Genomic DNA, 21,392 nt, shown 5'->3' with positions numbered 1-21,392 from the left:
CTGCATCCTAGCTGATTGTCTGAAGTAAAATTGGTTCAACTAATTTCTAGCCCAAACAAGTTGCTCGGTTCCCCTGAAGAGAAAGCCAGCACTGCCAAATGATGACCGGTCCCATTCTGAAATGCATCTTGTATAACTTGCTTTGATTAGTTGATGGGCATTCAAGTAACTTATGTTAAGTAAGAAGAATGTCTTTAGGTCTGAGATGTTTTGGAAAGTCTAAGGTTTAGCTTTTTGAAATGCTACATGGTCTTTTTGTCATTCTGGATACCCTGATTGCTGTGTAATTTACTGTATGGTGTTGTTCACTTGAAGCATTACAAAAAGAATGCTGCACATTAGAGCTACCCTGGCACATTTTTGTTATAAAAATAGATTCTGATGTTTGGATTTGTATGCTTTTTGCCTTGCTTTGTTTTGACTTTAGTGATCTTCTTCGCAGTAAGGTAGTGCTTGATCATGGAATACTATATAATAATTGCAAAAAATAATAAATATATAACAATACTGTATAATGTAGAAGAATGAAGTATATAACAATAAAGTAGCATTTAATGTACACTATTCTGTGTACAAACATATTGGTACACTATTATGTACCAAACATAATACCTGCTATCACAGCTGTTGCTTGACATAGGTTTGACAAAATCTTAGGATTTTCATATAATTTTGAATTTTGATCTGGGACATTACTACCTTGTACCATGCACACACTGAAAAATTATGAAGTGTCTGGGTCTTTCACAATAAAAGAGCTATACACATGGAAAAAAATACTAGGACCTAAGAAAATCCACAAAATATCTGTCATACACCCATAGGTAAAACCAGGAAAAATACAGTATTCGGACTAATGTTACAGACTAATGCTTTGAAATGTAACATGCTATTTTACAGATGTCACATATATATCTATTTTTGAAACTGCAGTCTAGATGCCCTAGAACAAAACTTTATATTATATGATTTTTCATACAGATCTGCTTGTGCTCTGGGGTGTATGGGCTGTGAATTTAGCCCCCGGTGTACAGTGTGACAGAAAAGGTTTCCAGTTTCAGCACTACAACTGGAACAGATAATGCAATGAAATGTACTAGACTGTGTGTTTTTGGGTGATTGTGTGTACATAAAGTACAGGTGCAGAATACAGACAAAATTTTAAGACAATAGTAGTATTATGAAATATCATTGTAGTTCTTGATAGTGATTGTTAGCATCATGTAACTGTCATATAAGAAAAGCAGTCTGGCAGTCTCCCACAGAGTCCTAAAATGTTTGTAAAATTGATTTACATAGTTTATTGCTGTCAATACAGTATGTAAAATTAAACAAAGTGTTCTTGCTGGAAGCTAATGACAAAGTATGAATTGACTAGTGTTCGTTTCATCCCAGTGGTGTGGCTTCAGGTTGATGCTCTTATTGTGTGATATAACACTATCATTTTCATAATAAATTTGTAGGTGAGATACTAAACATGACAGTCAGCTTGTTTCAAATAAAAATTTGCCAGAAAAAAAATGTACAAAACCCTGCAAAGTGGGTCATAGGTTTCACAGTTGCAGTCAAAAAGTGACTAGATTTGGTGGATGAAACCTTAGTCCCAGTGAAAGTTTTGTCATTGACCTCAACTGAGCTAAGTTTTCCTATTTGGGCTTTAGGAAAGGAAGGCAAGTAGGCTGTAAATGATACAATTTGGAGAATTCCTTATTCAGGGCAATGCTTTTGAAATTTTGGGCTATTCACATATTTAGTTCGGTATCCTAGAATGCCTCAGGTCTGCCTGGGAATGCATTCAGGCAGTGACTTCAGAGGTATCCACAACTCCACACAGGAAGGAAAAAAACTGTCCTTATATGCTCACCATGTAACTGATTAAACTGTACACTTTTATTTTAGACATGACCAGAGGTGAAGTACTTACATTTCAACCTGCAATGAGGTGAAGCCCTAATGCTCAATGTAACAGGAAACAAATTTCATAGACAGAAGCATCTCTAATTATTCCAACCACTTCTGTATAGTTCAGCAAATCTGTTCTTTTGCTGGAAGTACAGATTTTTCTTTGCCAATATTTCCCATCCATCCTGAGAATAGTGCATGGCTGGTAAATCAACACAATTATTATTCTATTCCAGAGGACATACAGTGATTTACATTTATATGCCAACATTTTCTTCCTTGTTGCCCCAGCAAGAGCTGGGAAATGATTTATAAGGATGCAGAAGTGCCGGCACAGATGTTATACAGCCTCAGCATGTTTGCACTGCACAGCATGGCAGACTATTCTGGAAGTGTTGATGCACAGGTAGGGCAGGAGGCAGTGCATGTGCCAGTGGTGCCCTCCCAGCTCCAGCTCAGGGCAAACCCTGGCTCTGCTGCTGGCAAATATATTTGGCATCCATCTTTCTAACAGGTCATTTTTGCATGCTGCACTTAGGGGAGGAGGATTGTTTGGTTCTTGTAATTAGTTGCTTCTGTTGAATTCCTAGTGGACTTGTGGGTCATAAAAACATTTTTGTTGTGGAACAGTTAGCAGCTTCATTTTATGTATTTCCTTATTTTTCTTCCTCTCTCCCCTGCCCACCACCCCCATAGAGTAGACTTGGAGGCTGAATGGATACAAATAATAAAAACATACTTTATTATGGGAACTGTCTTCCTCCTTCTTCAGAAAGCTTGGCATTATTGGGAAGTTTTGCTTTTGCTTATAAGTAATATCAGAGCAAATGAAGATTATTAAATCATTTAAATCCGCAATTCAAATGTTAGCATTCAGGAAGAACAACCCATTGGAAAGCCAGAATGTGAGCATTGTACTCCCTCTAAAGTATTCAACTTAAATAGTTTTAAGATATTTCATATTTCATGATGTAGTGGTGTGGAAGTCCACCTGCTGTAGTACTGATCCAAATATCTCCTTTTTCTAAGCATCGCCATTCATAAACCTTGAAAGTCTGAGGGTGAGCAGGGCCAGGAGCTGGGGACAGTTATGAATCCTGCTACTTTTCCACACCGTTCAGCTTGGTGTCATCTGCAAACTTGCTGAGGGTGCACTCAATCCCTTCATCTACATCATTAATGAAGATATGATATAACACTGGTCCCAGTTTGGACCCCTGAGGGACAGCACCTGTCACTGATGTTCATTGAGACTCTGAGCCATTGACTATACCCTCTGGATGTAACTGTTCAACCACCTTCTTTACCATCTAAGAGTCCACCCACCAAATCCATCTCTCTAATTTAGAGAGAAAGATGTTGTGGGGGATCATGTCACAGGCTTTACAGAAGTTCAGATAAATGACCTTAGTAGCCCTTCTCTTGTCCACTGGCATTGTCACCCCATCATAGAAGGCCGTGAGGTTGGTCAGGCAGGACTTGGCCTTGGTGAAGCTGTGTTGGCTGTCCCACATCACCTCCCTGTCCTCCATGTGCCTTAACATAGCTTCTACAAGGATATTTTCCATCATCTTCCCAGGCACACAGGTGAGGCTGACAGGTTGGTAGTTTCCAGTATCCTCCTCCTTTTTAAAGATAGACACCGTGTTTCCCTTTTCCAGTCACCTTGAACTTCGTCTGACCACCATGATTTTTCAAATATCATAGAGAGTGGGTTGGCAACTACATCAGCCAATTCCCCAGGACTCTGGGATGCATTTCATCAGGTCCTATAGTCTTATATAAATTCAAGTTCCTCAGGTGGTCATGAACCTGATCTTTTATCATTGCAGCCCAGGCTAACTCCGATCTTGATGTCCCCAGTTAGCTCGCTTGCATTGGTGACCAACAGATCCAGTAACACATCCCCTCTTCTAGGGCTGTCTATGACCAGGCTCAAGAAGTTATCTTCTATTATCCAGTTATCTCCTAACATGCCTGGTCCTCCTGCCTGTGGAGCTGACCTGGCCCTTATGGGAGGCTAAACTTCATAGCTCCAGGTCATATAGCAGAATGGGTTTTGAGAGTGGTAAGTAGCAGCCTATTTTGGCCAAAATTACAACAGGATAGAGAGAAAAAACATCTTAGTTGCGCTACCAAAAATGTGCATAGTTGAAAAGATGAACCTGCTCTTGCGATGTGCTGAAGGATGGAATGGAGAAGATCATAGAATCATAGAATGGTTTGGCTTGGAATGGACCTTAAAGATTTGGATAACACTCTCAGGCACATGGTGTGATTCTTGGGGTGGTACTGTGCAGGGCCAGGAGTTGGATTTTGATAATCCTTGCAGGTCGCTTCCAACTCAGTATATTCTATGATTCTATTCTATTCTATGAATATTCTATGAATCTAGTTCCAACCCCCCTGCCAGGGGCAGGGACATCTTCCATTGGACCGGGTTGCTCAGAGCCCCATCCAACCTGGCCTTGAACACTTCCAGGGATAGGACATCCACAGCTTCTCTAGGCAACCTCTTCCAGTGTCTAACCACTGAGATTATTATTATTAACATGGTAAAAAAACCCTTAAGTTTCTTCATAGGACATAAGGCAAAATGTTATGTTCCTCTCATAATAGATAATAATAAATAGATACATAAAACTGAAACACAAAAGTGCAGAACTCTAAATTCCTGATTTGAGGAACTTTGGTATAAAGACTAGTACTCTGTGAGTTTCAGAAAACAAAGACCTAGATTTTGGGGACATTGTTGGAGAAATTGCTGCTTTAATGCATTGAGTCCATTCTAGGCTTGGCAGAGTAGGCTGCAAGACTTAAGCACTCAGGGCTTAAATAATTTGGTAGAGGAGCAGTGATGATGATGAGGAAAACAGAGGAAGGAAATTATATCTTAGGCATGGAAATTATGCTCTACCCTGCCCAGAGTCAAACTTCTGCAATGTCAGGTTTTAACTTAGAGAAGAACTTTGGCCCATATGAAGATGAAATTAAATAATGCAACAAGGATGGGCTCATATTTGGGGCAAATCTTCTCCCTCTTGACTATGCACAATCCCACTGCAGGTGGCAGATTGCACTCACATTAGGACTAATGTTTTCTTTCTGATGGTTGGGTATACTGAGCAAAACAGGCTTTAGTGACTCCCCATAGTAGTAAATAACCTCCCTGTGGGACCTCTAAAATATCCCAACTCCTTCATTCAGCACTGAGAGATCTCCAAACACTTAGTTCATAAACAACCCAAGCATTTTAACACACTTCCCTCCTTCTCCCAGGGGATGTTCTTGGCTTGTGTTCTCTCCCTTTATTACGGCTTTAATCTTATGATGTGAACTGGGACTTGTTTACATTTTTATTTTTAAAGGGTTTTTTTGTATTTGTGTGTGTGTGTGAGTGCACACACTAAAGATCTAAATTGACAGATGCCTTTTTGTAGGATTGAAATGACATATCTAAGTTTTACTGCTCACTTCCCTATATTTGCATTTTTAATTACTTGTATCATATTTTATTAGTGTGTCACCTGATGAAGAATTCCAGCTAATTAATTTCACCTGGAATTATATGTAGGTATATGAAAAATTATACTTGGCCATTTGGGGAGACCAGCTGTGTATTAAGAATATCTGATCCCCATCTGAAAGACTGAAAAAAAAGTAATCAAGAGAAAACAGCTGATTGTAAAAGCTAGTCCCTTTTTCCTCAAGCCCTAAAGATATTATTATTGGCAGATATCCTTTATTACTCACCCTATATACTACACATTAACTCAGAAGTTTGTTCTAACTGAACATCATTCAGTCAGATGACTTTTTCTTCAACCGTTACAGCTTTAATTTGTAGTAAAGCTGATGTTGTTGTGTTTCACCCATATGCAAAGACTCATTTGTTTCCATTCCAGCATGACTCACAGAGGTATAACTTCCCTTTGACCACAGTTTTTATTATTTCCTGATGTTATTCTACTTTTTTTGTGGAATTAAGAGAGAGGAAATATTGATCAGGAATGTGGGCACATTATGAAAAGTTACCTGTAAAGGAAATGGGAAGAAGAAAAGAGAATATGAAATGCGACCTGATCCTGCAACACAGCTGAACATACACACACACATGCGTGAGCACATGCACTCTCTCTCTCCATGGATATTTCTGGTTTGATTCTTTGTCTGCACTGACAACAGATGGTGTTTTAATAAAGTCCAGTAGGAATATTACTGTGAGTAAACAATCCAATGCATGCCAATTTCATAATTGCTGGGTACTGATACAGCCTCTTACCTGATGAATCCAAATTGGGAGGAAACCAACTGTGCACACACCTACTGGCAGCAGCCAAATCCGCAGCTGTGGTATGCTCCAGCACTGAGCTTCACCACGGAAGGTAAATTGCAGCTACAATCATCTTTCTTGGCACTGGGCTTGGGGAACAGCTGCCATCTGGCTTGTCATCAAAGTATGGTCACCGAGTTTCTGGGAGATGAAATAGCTTGCTTTTTTACCTTGACATGCACGAAGATTGTAATCTCCATCTTTACAGGTATCTCTTAAAATAACATTCTTGGCTTCCTGAGCCAAAGATTTACCAAGTGGGATTTTCTTCTTTTAGTGATTCCCACGCCTATAGGGACTTGAAGTCTAAACCTGTTATATGCTAATTAAAGATTCACACCCACATGACTTGTCAAAGAGATAAATCTTACTCATTTGTTTTCATCATTAACAGGGAAAAAATTGTAAGTAATACCATGCCTTACATTAGCAGATTTATGTGGAAACGTTTGTTTTTAATAGAAGTGGAGATGCAGTTAGAAGTGTTATTCCCACCACTGTTGATACAACCCAGTATGGAAATTGAAACTTGGCAGAGAAGACGAGGGTGGAAAGCAGAAAGGCAAAAGAGGGAATTCAAATACTCAGGACTAGCATTCCAGCTAGAAGTAACCGTATAAACTGCACCCAGCAAGTGACTGCCTATTAACTGCATTACATGATCATTATTTATATATTCAGTCCTTTAAAGACACTTCTAAAGTCAATGGTAGATTAAATTATAGAAGAAGCAGGTAAGTGACCTCCTCTAAAGAGACTTATCTATGGCAGTATTTAGGTGCTTTGTTTCCGTTGGTTTCTAGAAGTGCTGTACAGCTACACATAGGAATAAAAGCTTTATTTCTATCAGTAATTCTTAGTGTTGACAATTTAGTCTTCAAATTCCATGCAAGAGACTAATCTTTTAAAATTTTATTTCAGCTTAGATTTGGGCACTGAAGTCACAGATAAATCTCAAACAAATTAAAATACCAGTTTAAAATCTCCAGGAAATGTAATTTCAGATATTTATTTGACTTCATCAAATTGCTTCATGTTGATGAGAGCTAAGTATACTTTTTTTCATTATTGCCTTGATATACCATTGTCTTTCAAGATATTTTTACATCAGTGAATCTATGATTTCAGATGGGAAATTAATAACCCTGAAAAGTTTTCAGCTATGGTAATATTCACAGGCCTTTGAAGGATCAAGATTTTTGTTTAGTGAAGATTACCAGGCTCTTAGCCTGAGAGCAGAACTACTCTACTTTGGATTTAGAAATTCTATTGAATTCAGAACTTGCGATTGCAGTTCACTTTGCCCACAGTAATTGTTTTGTGCAAGGAATTTACAGTAATGGCTGCCCTGCCTAACTAGAGGGGGATCAGTGGATTTGGATACACAAATAGGGAGTCTTGCTGCTGCACCTAAGATTTTTCTTACCGGCCACAGAAGGCCAGCACAGACATAACTGCTGTGGTACACAAGGTTAAAAAAGCGTGCCTAGATTTTTTAACTGACCCATACACTGAAAGAGTCATGGAATCACAGAATCACAATTCTGAATATGCCGAGTTGGAAGGGACCTACAAGGATCATCAAGTCCAACTCCTGGCCCTGCACCCATCTCCAAAAGTCACACTATGTGTCTGAAAGTATCATCCAAATGCTTCTTGAACTCTGCCAGGCTTGGTGTTGCAGCCACTTTCCTTGGGAGCCTGTTCTGGCACCCAACTACCCTCTGGGTGAAGAACCTTTTTTTAATATCCAACCTAAACCTCCCCTTACACAATTTCAGGCCATTCCCTCGGGTCCTGTCACTGGTCACCACAGAGAAGAGATTGGTTCCTGGCCCTTCACTTCTCACGAGGAAGTTGTTGACTGGAGTGAGGTTTCCCCTCAGTCTCCTCTTCTCCAGGCTGAACAGACCAAGTGACCTCAGATGCTTGTCATACGGCTTCCCCTCAAGGCCCTTCACCATCTTCATTGCCCTGCTTTGGACACTGTCTAATAGCTTTCCTAATCTTTCCTATATTGTAGTGCCTAAAACTGCCACAACATTCAAGGTGAGGATGCACCAGTGCAGAGCAGAGCGGGACAATCCCACCCCATTGACTGGCTGGCAATGCTTTGCCTGATGCCCCCAAAACATGGTTGGCCCTCCTGGCTGCCAGGGCACTGCTCACTCATATTACACTTGTCATCGACCACGACCCCCAGGTAGGTCCCTTTCCACAGCACTGCTTTCCAACATCTCATTCCCCAGTCTGCACAAACATCCCAGGTGCAGAATCCGGCAATTTTCTTTGTTAAACTTCATATGGTTGGTGATTGTCCAGCCCTCTAATTTGTCGAGGTCTCTCCGCAGGACCTCCCTACCTTCAAGGGAGTCAACAGCTCCTCCCAGTCTTATGTCATCTGCAGACTTGCTTAGTATCCCTTCTAGTCCTGCGTCCAAGTCATTTATGAAGATGTTGAAGAGCACAGGGGCCCAAGATGTTCCCTGTGGAACCCCTCTAGTGACAGGTCACCAAGTCTGATGTCACCACATTCACTATTACCCTCTGTGCTCATCCCGTGAGCCAATTTGAGACATTCATGCTCAATACCTTTATGATGATTAGTCCAGCTGTCAGTGCTGGGCTGGGTTAGTTTTGCATATGCTTTCAATCTGATGATGTTCTTTCCACAGATAGACTAGACAACACTTTTTGTCTTTTTAATTCACTACTGACAAGAAAAAAAAAAGGCTGGTGAATAGGTGTGGATAAGTGCTAGAGGAATAACTATTTCATACATTGCTAAATAAATGTACAAGGAAAGATTTTGGCAAGAGCTACTGTGCTGTTCAGTACCTCCAGCAGAACTGAACAATCTCTCTATGGGAAAAAGCCTTGGTGGAGCTCCAAGACACGTGTTCATGGTAGCTGCCTGACACAGCAGTCTGCCTGCACAGTGCTGCTGATGGACAGAAAATGAAGCTGTTGTATGGAAATGCTTAACAACTTTCTGCTGGAAAAATCTGCAGATTTATGCAGAAGGTGAAAAATTTTTCCCTGTGGGTTTCTCCAGCTGTAAGATTGACAGGTCTGGAGATGTTGGGAGGTGCTGACCTCTTGGTCACAGTTTGGTCTCACCCTTGGCTGGGTGACATTTCAACACAGCCTGCTGGGTTGGAATCTTGGCAGCCCATGAAATTTCAGGTTTTCTGTGGAAGGAAAACAATGCTACACTCAAAAAATTATGGGGGCTGTGAGATGTGGTGGCTTAATCTGTAAAGCAAAATTGGATACCTGTAACAGAACTGCTCATCCTCTCCTTTTCTTACCTTGCTGTTCCCAAAAGCTGGGATCAGAGGAATTAGGAATTAAGAATCATGTTGTGTCATCTTCAGAAAATATCCCAGTCAGGGTTATATGGTACAGTGACCCGTTGTTTGAAAGCCATGAGAACAGGGAGTGGACACGTGAAGGCAGTATGTGCTATACACTGACAAACACTGATTCACAAAAATTGTATTTTCTTTTAATTGAAAGCAGAGGTTGTGAAATCTCTTTCTACTGCAGGACCTGGGGCTCTAAACATTGACTTATAGTAGAACAACTTAATTTGGCCCTGAGCCAAAGCAGAAACAATGAGAGAATCTGAAATGGGTGGGAGAAGCAATCATAAATCCAGCACTTAAGGATTGATCCAGCATAAGGATGACAGGTGTTTATCTCATCCATCAACCAACCTTGAGATTGCCTGACCTGCAATCCATTCAATCTTGTACAATAGCAGTTGTCCATGACTTTACAATATCTGATAACAGTTTTAGGCTTATATATGAGATGCAATATTCAAAGTAAACTTTACTATGATTTTCTGAAAGAACTACTTATTGTGTGGACAGTGTTCCTATCTTCCACCATCTTCTCATGGAAACTTACAGCAGATTCCTGGGATCAGTAGTTCCTGGAAAAGAGTTAACATTTTTAACACCAGCAAGTCAGCCTTAGTTTTCCATAAATCAATTTTATGCTGTCAAATCTGATGACCTTTTTTAGTTGGAATGCAATTTACAAGTATGACTGAATTATTCTCCAAAGCTGAATTGATACCTAAAGTAGATATATATTCCTCTAAAGGAAACAGAAGATATACTACCTTACCATTCAATGCTGTAACCAACACCTGGGCTTCAGAGGGAATGGAGGATGCCCATTTTCACTATTCAGAACATATCTCTGAAAAGATTTAACAGTCTGAATAATTTTTTTCATCTGGATCCTGTATTCAACAAGTATCCTATTTCTTTTGGTATAGGTCCATTTTCACAGAATCACAGAATCACAATATGATTTAGGTTGGAAAAGACCTCCAAGATTATCAAGTGCAACCTTTGACTGATCACCACCTTGTCAACTAGACCATGGCACTAAGTGTTGTGTTCAGTCATTTCTTGAATACCTCCAGAGACAGTGACTCCACCAACTCCCTGGGCACTCTGTTCCAATGCTTAACCACCCTTTCAGAGAAAAAATTCTTCCTGATGGCCTCAAGCTGCACCTGGGAAGGTCCAGGTTATACGTATATTTCCTCTTGTCCTGTCACTTGTTACCTGGGAGAAGAGGCCAACCCCCACCTTGCTACAACCTCCTTTCAGGTAGAGAACAATAAGGTCCCCACTGAGCCTACTTCTCTCCAAGCTAAACAACCTCAGATCTCTCAGTAGCTCCTCATATGACTTACTCTCTAGACCCTTCACCAGCTTCATTGCCTTTCTCTGGGCTTCCTCCAGCACCTCAATGTCTTTCTTGAAGTGAGGGCAAAGCTCTTTGAGTGGGGAGAGAGAGAAAGAAGACAGTGTAATAATGTGACAAGGGAAAACATATGGGCAAATTATTGGACCTTAGTTTCCTCTTAATTAGAAATGGTGGGCAGACTAAGTGTCTCCATTCCCGTGACTTCAGTGGAGCTGTAGAAGGCAAATGGCTGCTTTGAAAATGTACATCCAGGAACACATACAACACTGACCATTCCTACAGTCTGGAGGCACTTGGATTTGCTGGAATAAAGTCTCCCATGACAGAGATCCATAACTGGCTTGACACAGAAGTCTTCTTGAAGCTCTGACATGGACCTATCACAGAGAGGCCTCCAAGGGTTAAACAAAAAGGAAGTCTGTAATTCATATCACAATATCGTCTATTCCCACTATTGTTTTCAGAATAACATATTACAGGATTAGGAAAAAGTAGCAAGATGTACATCCTCTAGAGTTCCTCTTTTCATATAATGAAGTTCCCCATGGGTAAAATTTTCTGTGTTGAGAGGACTAAATGATCAGGATACATCTATTTACCAAAAGGATTGCATTCATCACCCGATCTTTAAAAGGGGCTTCCTCTATCTTATCCAGTGCTCATACTCACTCTCATTCCCAAAGTAATTTGATGCAGTGCTGTGCTACAGCTGTGTATACAAATTGTTTCTTCAGATTGCAAAAAATACTGTAATTTCCAGACAAGTGGTAACAATCAGAGCCATATAGCTAATCCAAGGAGGTGTGGGGCAAAATGCTGAAACTTTGTTTTGGGATGAAATAGTTTGGAGGCCCTCAAAACACAGGCTATAGTGTATGCAGCCTAGGTTGCCACTGAACTATGATATCAGACAATGCTGTCTTGTTCAAAAAACAGAAGAACTGCCTGGAGCACCTGTCCAACCCCACTCCCATGAAATGCTCCTTAAAAGTTTCAAAACTAAAGAACTCAATAAATCCGAATTTCCATTGCTGGCCTACTTGATTCTTTTTGCTCAGGTCCAGAAAAAATGTTGTCAATACTTTACCTAAAAGAAATTTCATATGTGATTTGTGGCCCAGCTGCAATATTTACAGCTTATTGCAATGATATTGTCAGAGTTACACAGCCACAGACATTGAGATAAGCTTTGTTTTACTATGACTGGCCATCATTCACTCACACCTCCTCCACCCATGTGGCCTGTTGGTAAAGATAGTATGCATTTAATATGTAAAGGAGGTTGGTATTTCAAATGGTAAATTCAATCTCCAGCCCAAAACTAAGCATGTGCTTAGTTTTAAGCACATCAGTATTGCTTAAAGGCAACTAGACTATTTGGATGGCAAAACTGAAATATGTGCTTAGAAGCAAAAAGCTCCACAAAACCAATAAACAACTTAATGACGTAAAAGATCAGTTCTCTTTTAAAAACGACAGAAAAAAACTCTAATCATAACAAAACCAAAAAAATCCTGAAACAAAAAACAATCCCCCCACCAAAACAGCCTCAGACCAAGACTTTTTTTTCAAGCCAGCTCAACACCCAGCATGAGGGCGAGATTTTTCCAAAGAGTTCAGCTCCCATTTATGCTCTTAAATACAGGCCAGATTTTTATAAATGCTCACAATCGAATGTTTAGAGCTCTTTGGACATCTGGCCACTTATTTCTATGCCAGAGCTAAAGCCTTCTAGAAATCTGATCCCAATTGTGGATGCTTGGCTCTTTTGAAAATTTCACCCCATGGAAACTACTTTTATAACGACAATTTTTTCCCCAAAAGGAAAAGTCATGAAATGTAATTATTTTGTGTACAATGTCCACACTTTAAATATAATTGCTGTCACTTTTTCTTTTGCCTGTTAAAAGTCCCAGACAAAATAATCTTTTCCCCTGCTCCTGCAAGCATTTGGGGTCTATATGCACACAGAAAGATGAAATAAATTTTTATTCTATTATTACATGATATTGCTTCAAGATTGAAATTAATGGAGGAGTCGCACATAGGAAGAGACAGGGAAAAGCTATGCATAACGAAGGAATATCATAGCAAGACCTGAATCTATTCTATTGCTTGTAACAAAGAGTAGTGTTTTAGAAATAGTCATAGGAAGAAAAAAGTAATTTTATCTGAGAAGGCCTTACAATTAATCAAGCTACAGAATATTTTTTTCCCTTGCAAGTGTAACTGATCCTTTAATTTTTATATTTGTCCCTCAAAGTCTCTGGTTATAATTGCTATCTTGCTCTCAACAAAGTCTAGTCAAGCTGCCCTGAGAGAAGCATCTTCACTGCTCCCTTCAGTACTGCCTATCACACTGGAGGTGCTCCACATAAATAGAATCCAGTGCCTAACTGTTAGATATAAACATAACAACACCATTTAACCACCACTTGCACAAAGCATGCACAAAGTGTCTGAACAACATGATTTTTCCTGAACCTGCAATAGATGTTTTAGCAGGGACCTTCCATGGGGATGGTTAGAAAGTCTTGTTTTCCATCTGAAGAAACATGTAATGAAAATTAAGCAGCATCCTAATCCATCAACTCCTCTCTCCTTCTCTACTTCTTTCCTTACCAATATCATCCATAAATACTAGAGGTGGAAGACACCTATTAGATCATGGAACTATCTCCTTGCCAAGGCACAGCTGTTCCCTCTGGTGACCCTCCTCCTAGACATCTCCCAAAGCTATTTCAGCTGTTTCAGATGCTGGTGATTTAACTGCACCCTCTGAGAGACCGTGTCCACAGCAGAAGTATTTCCTTGTCCTCTAGCGTCAGACTGACAGTGCTCTGACAGCATCCTTCATACAGGATTGCTGTCTCCCCTTCCAGTGTTGGAGCACTAGAGCATACAGTTCTGGTGTCAGCACTACCATTCTGAAATCCCAGTGGAGGAGTACTGGCAGCAAGAGCCCATTCCTGGAAATTCATGCCTGCAAGCTGGGCTCTTTCCAGCAACTGATGTAGAAAGGCAGGTAGGACATGGCTCTTCTGGGGCAACGTGATTGCCCCACGAGCTGGAATATGGCCACCACACCCATCTGTTCACATTGATGGGGAAGGTCAGCCACCTTCTTAACCTTCTCTCTGCCACCTGTCTCCACTTATGCCATGAATGAGAGGATTTCACCTGTACTTTGTAAATCCTGGAGTTTAAACTGTGGGCCACTGCAAGCTGTTGTCCAGGAATGAGGATCTCACCTTTTCCTGAATTTCAAGACTCACTTTTATGTGTAAGTACTTAGCCAGGATCCAAAGTAGTACTTTGGTAATTAAAATGCACCCTAGGGAGCGTATAGGCAATTAAATCAAAGGAAATGATTAAAAAATAAATAACAATTACCTTACCTAACTATTAAGGGTAGGAGAACCTATCCAGGAATGTATGTTTATACCACAAAGCTTATTTATAGCCTTGAAGTGATGTTACCACATGCATACAGAGTTGCCCTTATCTTAGTTGGATGCAGCACTGTGGAGCCAAAGCCCTCTAGGGCTTTGTAGTCTTACCATTCCAGCATCTGAACCTTGTGATGGGCCTGGGGAGGTAGGTGTGCACCCAGCAGTACTGTCATTAACTCAGTGCACAGTCACTGTCATTCAGAGACATAGTGTGAAGGCCTGAGGGGGAAAGGGTGTGGTGTAGTCAAAAAGGAAAGTCTGCCTTTTGGAAAATAGGAGTTGATTAATAGGTTGGAGTTCTTGCACATGACTGAGAAACCTGAGTCTTGTGCCCAGTTTGAAAGTGTTTGAACTTACTTCCCAGCAGAAATGCCATTCCTGCCAGCTCATCTTCCTACTGGGAGGAATGAGACAGTCATCTACATTCAAAAGACCAATTTATGGTTCCAAGTACAACCAACTGTACCTTGGCTTTAAGTAAGAGTCTTAAAAAACTTCTTGAGTCAACATTATGGGTTGACAGCTATGCATGGCAGCCAAGGAAGGTGTTGTTCATGTGCTCTATGCAGCAGTATTTGGTATTAGTTCATTTTGATAACCTCTCTGCCCATCAGCTCAGTTTTGGGACTGTTAAGATACACAACTTTTTCTGTTTATGTGGACCTTGACTTGGCTTTGTGAATTGTGCTCATGGAAATGGGTACTTTCCAAGCCCCTTTTAAGCTCCAGTTCTTAGGTTTGCTCTCTGTCTTTCTCTTTGTTCTCCTCTACCCAGCTCTTTTTCTGTTTTCAACCAAGACAACACATTTTGTGCTAGCAACAAATAACCCCAACCCTTTTTCTCTAAAAGCAAGCTTTTTGGGTTACTCTTCTCTTTTGATGTGCTTGGTCCACCTTGCTCTAAGCCAGTAGTTTCCAGTGTAATATAAAAACAAAGAAATTTTTACAGTGATGGAAAATACAATACTCATGAGGCTTTTCACTGTGAGTGGGAGCATAAATTGATTGTTTAGTTATATAAAAATTGACAAGTTTGATTGAGATTTTTTAGTGGCTTTTTTTTGTTTGTTTGGTTTGTTTTTTTTTTAATGAGCCGTTGTATAATAGCAGCAAGGCTGACATATTCCTAAGAAATTGTACCAGAAGACATATACCATCTTTCTTACAAATTTCTATGGGTTCTGAGACAAGATGTTTATGTACAGAAACTGAGGGGGTTAGGAGTGAAAAGCTAATCAGCAATTTCTCTATGATTGAGGTGACCCATGTAAACAAAGCCATTTTGAAAAATCATCTTAAAATTGGCTTTATCTTAAATTGAAGTAGCTGCTTGGTGCCATAGCAGTAGTTTAAGGTCACTACTGTGACACTATAGTCATAATACAATGTTGGGATGGTCAACGTTTCACAGAGTGGAGCGCTTAGCCAAAAGATATAAATAATGTTAGAGGTCTCATCTGGAGCTGACTTGAGAAAGAGATAATTTACTCTCATTACCCTGGGAGCTGTACTACTGGCAGTTGATGAGGACAGGACTGACTTGCTTTCTTTTTTGGGGTTCACCAGCTCCTGTGGCTGTCTCATGTAAGAGGACTGCTAATGGAAACAAGGTACAGCAATCCAAGGGCTGGCAATGCCTGAAAAGTAGGGAAAGTCATATCCTTAAAAGCAAACATTTCTGCTTAAGTGTGATGGCTTAATGGGTGATTACTAGGTTTATTTCCTTGGAAGCCTTCTGAAAACATTTTTAAGATCAGAGTAAACTTTCTGGTGCTTTTTCAGAGACTAGGTTGCATTCTGAGAGGAACTACCACTAGGACAAGCTAACTCAAGGCATTTCGTTGCTGAGGATCAGAGGCATAGGGTAGGCTTGGTGTGAAGAAGCTGCTAGCAAAAGAAATGGCTATTGACTCTGAAAATGGGGGGGCTGCAGACAGAGACCTTCAGATTTGCACTGTGGCATCCACCAGGGAGTAGTTCATGGGCCTTCCAGAAAAAATATTTATCCCAAGCAGAGCGGCAGCACTCTAGTCCCACCCTCAGATAGATCCTAGTCAGAGTTTTATAGAATGGACAGAAAACTTGTGTGAAATTCATGACTGGTCATCATCAAAGTGCCATTGCAAACAAATAATAAAACAAAATAAACCAAATATGCCACTTGCATGCATATGCAGCAAACTCCTTATTGCATTTTCATTTACAAAATCATTTAGCCTTATTTGCCATGGGAAGCCTGGCTTCCTTCACTGCATTTCTTCTCAGAGAAACCAGCCTCTGAATACCACAGTGACACAGTACACATTCAGCAGGGCATTGGTCCCATCACATTAGGCTCCGTCACATCACATCAGTTGATGTGACTGACAGAACCTGACGTCTCATGTCACAACAGGGTACTTCACCCAGCACCGCGAGTTACAAAGATGCACTTTCTAGCAAAGTAAAATAAAGATGAATTGAAATGATGTTGGGTGGGGGAACATTCTTCAGGTCTTCCCGGTCAGAGCAATCAAAGGGTGAGCTGTATTCCAGTTTGTTATTCTGGAGTAAGATATGTGAGTTACATATGTTCTATGTAATAAGCTACTTCAGAAAGACTAATTTTATTAAAATTCAAAAGGAGATGAAGAGGCAAAAATTCCCCCCAAAAATTGTATATATGTGTGTATTCAAGCTCAGCAGGCATTAAGCTAACTATATGTGTTCATACATTGTATGTGATCATATCCCTGTACACAGGTAGACTTCTGGATAAAATGCTTCTGGACTCAAGGAAATTGGCTACAACCCTGCATTGCATTTTACATTTTGGGGTATTTGGACAATTCAGACTCCTGTATGTGAAAAAGCTGCTAGTACCATACTCAGGTGTACTGGGGGTGAAATGACTGCCTTGCCCCCAGACTGGGCAGCTTTTTTAAGATGGAGGTGTCTTCCATCTTTGCCTGTTAGTCTGCAAGGTCCTCGGGACAGCCTTTAATTTACATTTGGCTTAGAGACAGACATACTTTCTTAATTCCATTGTTGCTCCTCTTTTTTTTGTTGTTGTTCTGACAGTTAAACAGAGTGCAGAGCTTTCTTTTCTGCTCGTTCAGTGGGCAATGGAGGAAGAGTAGATCAGCTTTACTGCCATAATGCCCTTTACTGCTGAAACCCTGAAAATCATGAAATATATATGTATATAAAATAGTCACGTATTATGTAGTATTACTTACTGTATTACCTACTACTATTGCAGTGATAAGTATATTTTACAAGAATGCATACCTATATCTGTACATATTAGCAATTAATGTACATTAGTGCTTCATGATCATCAGAGGATTTACAGTGCATGTATTCTAAAAGACTTAGCACTGCAACTATTTTTTCATCTACAGATTGCATCCTGCATTCTGTCTGGACACACTTTTACCCTACACTTACATGCATGCCATCTGTTTTCTGACACCGTTACCCTGTGCCTCACGTTCATGCACCTTTTCTCATAGTCTCTTCTGACCCATTCCTTCAACCCTGTTCAACGACTTTCAAAGTACTTTCCCCTTGGCACTCCAGAATGTCTTCTGCTTCCCCCATTCATTTATTGCTTACTGCTGCAATTGCTGTCTATGGAAATCAGGAGGGGGCCCCTTTCCCTGAGTCAAGCTGAATTTCCTCACTGCAAGTAGCAGAAGTGGCAGCTATCATTATTAGGGCGGTCAGCCTACCTTTCCCTGGGAAAGCCTTCTAAACTCAGCCCTGCTGAGATGGGCTCAGCACTGCCCCAGAGGAAATAAGGGACAGTGACTACTCTTCTGGAAAGGGGGAAACAACCTGAACTCTGAAACTGAATACTTGACCTCAGCCTTTTAAAACAACAGTCACACCAAACTCATGTGAGAAGCCTGGTAAAGGAAGCTTCAGAAGTGTGAAAAGGCTCTTTTCCCAATGTTTCTATGTGTTTTGAGCAACTCAACCTATTGGCCTTGATAACTAGCAACTAGTTGAAATCACTATGCATCCTGCTTTTTGTATCATTGGCAACAGTGCTTTGTGAGTTTGCTTCTTTTATTTTCTGTTTTGATTTCAGGACTTTGTGTTACCCTTCCATCATTAAATTCTAGTTTCCAGCGCATTAGCTAACTAAATATTCATATAGAAATAAACCTAAACTTGTCTATATATGGCAGCTTTTAATTAAACACTCATTTATTCTGAGGCTAAACTGTGAGGTTTGGTTAGAGTTCTGCCATAGAAACACTTGTCTGCCTGAAGTGTGAGTAAAATACAGAGTGTCTGGAAAAAATCTTAAACATACTCTGAGTGTCTGTTACCATTAAGGACTGAAACACAGTTTTCATTTTACTTGAATACTCTTTCTCTGTTTTTGCTTTTCCATGGTTGCTGAAGAAAAGATATGTCTCTAATACTTTACTGATATGAAAGCAAAAGGGGTTTCTGCAGCCAGGATCATACCATTGGCCTGAAACCTGCCAGAGAATATTCCTTAGCACTGAACCTTGGCCCTCTGAGCTGATGAACTGTTAGCATGGGCTCTTCCATCACCTTGAACTTGCTAGCCGATATCATCCCAAGCAATTCGTAGGCATGTTTCAGGAGATTTGAAGGGGCACAGATAATTTCCGGGGCACCGTCTGCATGCAGCTGTAATGTTTTAGAAAGTAAGAGAGCTTAAGTATCATTTCAGGTAATACAGGACATTTTGTGCTAGTTGGTGTCATCACCAGAGCGTGGTCCCCCATCTGCCCAAATTGCCTATGCAGAGGCTGCCCACGTTGGTACCTGGCTGACTCCAAAGTTGTGTCGATGATTCAGCTGCTGTTGCTGGCAGCAGTGGGAGCTGCCAGGTGCTCAGGGCTGCTGTCATCAGGCCAGGCATGCACAACTGTATTTAAGAAGCTGAGATTTGTAAAGTGATGATTTATGTGTATCTGGTTCCATAAAGATTTATACAGATGAATACAGAAGGCAGTTTTGAAATTCAGCAGTATAAAACAGATACGAAGCAGTGATTTGTGAAACACTGTTGAGTTGCATGCTGAGAAGAGGAAATCACCTCCCTAGCTCAGTTGCCCCGGTGTGTTAATCTGACAACTTTGGTAGTCAGCACTGAACTGCAGTAGGTCTCTGTTTGTAGTGCAATGGATAAAACAGCAGTTGTTTTGACTTGTATTATCATGTGCACTGTGATTTTCCAAGATAATCTATAAGGGAACACATAATGCAATTCAATAAGATGTGGTGATTGTTATCTCCCTTATGGTCCTTTGAAAATCCTTTTAGAATATTATTTTCTTTAGTATATAAATGCTCCAGAAAAAAGATTTATAATCAAAAGTTGCCTGATTTCTTTTTACAGCTACACTATTAAGAACTCAGGACAAAACATCATGAAGTTGAAATTGCACTATACCTTCATGCATGTTTATTCAGTAATCCATGACATGCACCTACTCTATTTCAAATAACAGGGTTTTTTTCCTAAATTGGCATGACTACGTGAAATTTTGTAACAGTTAACTTCTTTCCAGATACTGTGACCCCATTTTCATCATGACATCATGATTACTAGCTCTGTCATGTGTTTGGTTTGTTGTTTTTCAGGGGTTTGTTTGTTTGTTTTAATTCAGCACTTTAATGAAAGTAATTTTGTTTCAAAAATATTTATTCTATGACTTAGATGGAAGTTACAGGCAAATTTTCTGCCATTAATTTTATATGAACATTATTTAATCTTCCGTAACCTATTCAGGTATTATTTTTCAATTTTTTAGACATTTACAATATATTTTAGTGTGCCTTTTTATACATATTACAGGGTAAAGGATAATTTCAATTTAAGTTACTTTCAGAGAACTTGTAGTGGCCTTTGTATTACAAAAGCTAAGGATATATTTTATGTAGAATTTATTTTTAAAATTACTAATTTATGCCTAATTGATTAAAAATAGATTTTTAGAAGATGTAGAGGTTTTTGTATAAAAGCCCATTTTATCTTCCTTTAATGATTTCAGTGTCAGAAAATTACATATTAAACATTAAATATAATTATGAATCTGATTCCTTGAATTTATCAGATTCACTTGAATCTGATGTTTTCTGCTACATGTCAGGGTGTTTAAAAATTTCCTGGCATTTTTATCTTTAGTTATGAGAACTGAATATTCCTCTTTTCTTACCACCTGGTGGATCAATTCTGGAATTCCTACAGAAACAACCTTCTTTCAAAATTTCTTTCATCCTCTGCTGATTGGAAAATATTGTTTTGTGTTTTTTTAAATTCAGATTGACTAACATTAAGTCAACTGATCCTAGAAAAAGGGAAGAAAAACCTACCTACATAATTCTGGTTTGGTTGTTGCTGTCGATTTTTTTAAGGTATCACAAACATTGGTATCACATTAGCTGACTTAAGAAACCTATTTTAATTCAAACTTCACAAGCACAAATTTAATATTCCTGATGCTCCTAAAACCTAAAGTAATAAGAAAAAAATTTCATAGACTAATTTTCTAAGAAAGATCCAACTGGAAAAGGTCTTTGAGTGACAGAGGAAAGATTAAAAGATATTAAGAGATAGCTTTTTAAAAGGGAACTCCTAAAATGAGAGTTATGCTCAGGAATTTTTAAAGCTTGATATAGTTCTCTTGCTTTTTTTGTCTGAGAAAAATATGGTTAATCTATATATCTGAAACAAATATCACTAAACAGCTGTTCCTAAATCATTCTGTGCTAGTGGTGGAAGACAGAAATACTAGGCAGAAAGCAAATATCTAAACTCAGATACTGATTTGCAACACAAAAAAGGAGAGTGAGATTAAGGTTGTTCTTGCTGTTCTAGTGGGACACTCTCTTCCCCATTACAATTAATTTGGCTAATAATCAGGCTAAACTAATTTTCTCACCCACAATTACAGGTGAAACACAAAAGGATACTACATTCTTGCAAGACGAGAGTGGCTTTTGTT

This window comes from Neopelma chrysocephalum, unplaced genomic scaffold (assembly GCF_003984885.1).
Source record: "Neopelma chrysocephalum unplaced genomic scaffold, ASM398488v2 Primary Assembly neopelma1_26b, whole genome shotgun sequence".
Classification (NCBI taxonomy): domain Eukaryota; kingdom Metazoa; phylum Chordata; class Aves; order Passeriformes; family Pipridae; genus Neopelma; species Neopelma chrysocephalum.
The sequence above is the reverse complement of the archived record's forward strand: the minus strand, read 5'-3'. Positions refer to the sequence as shown.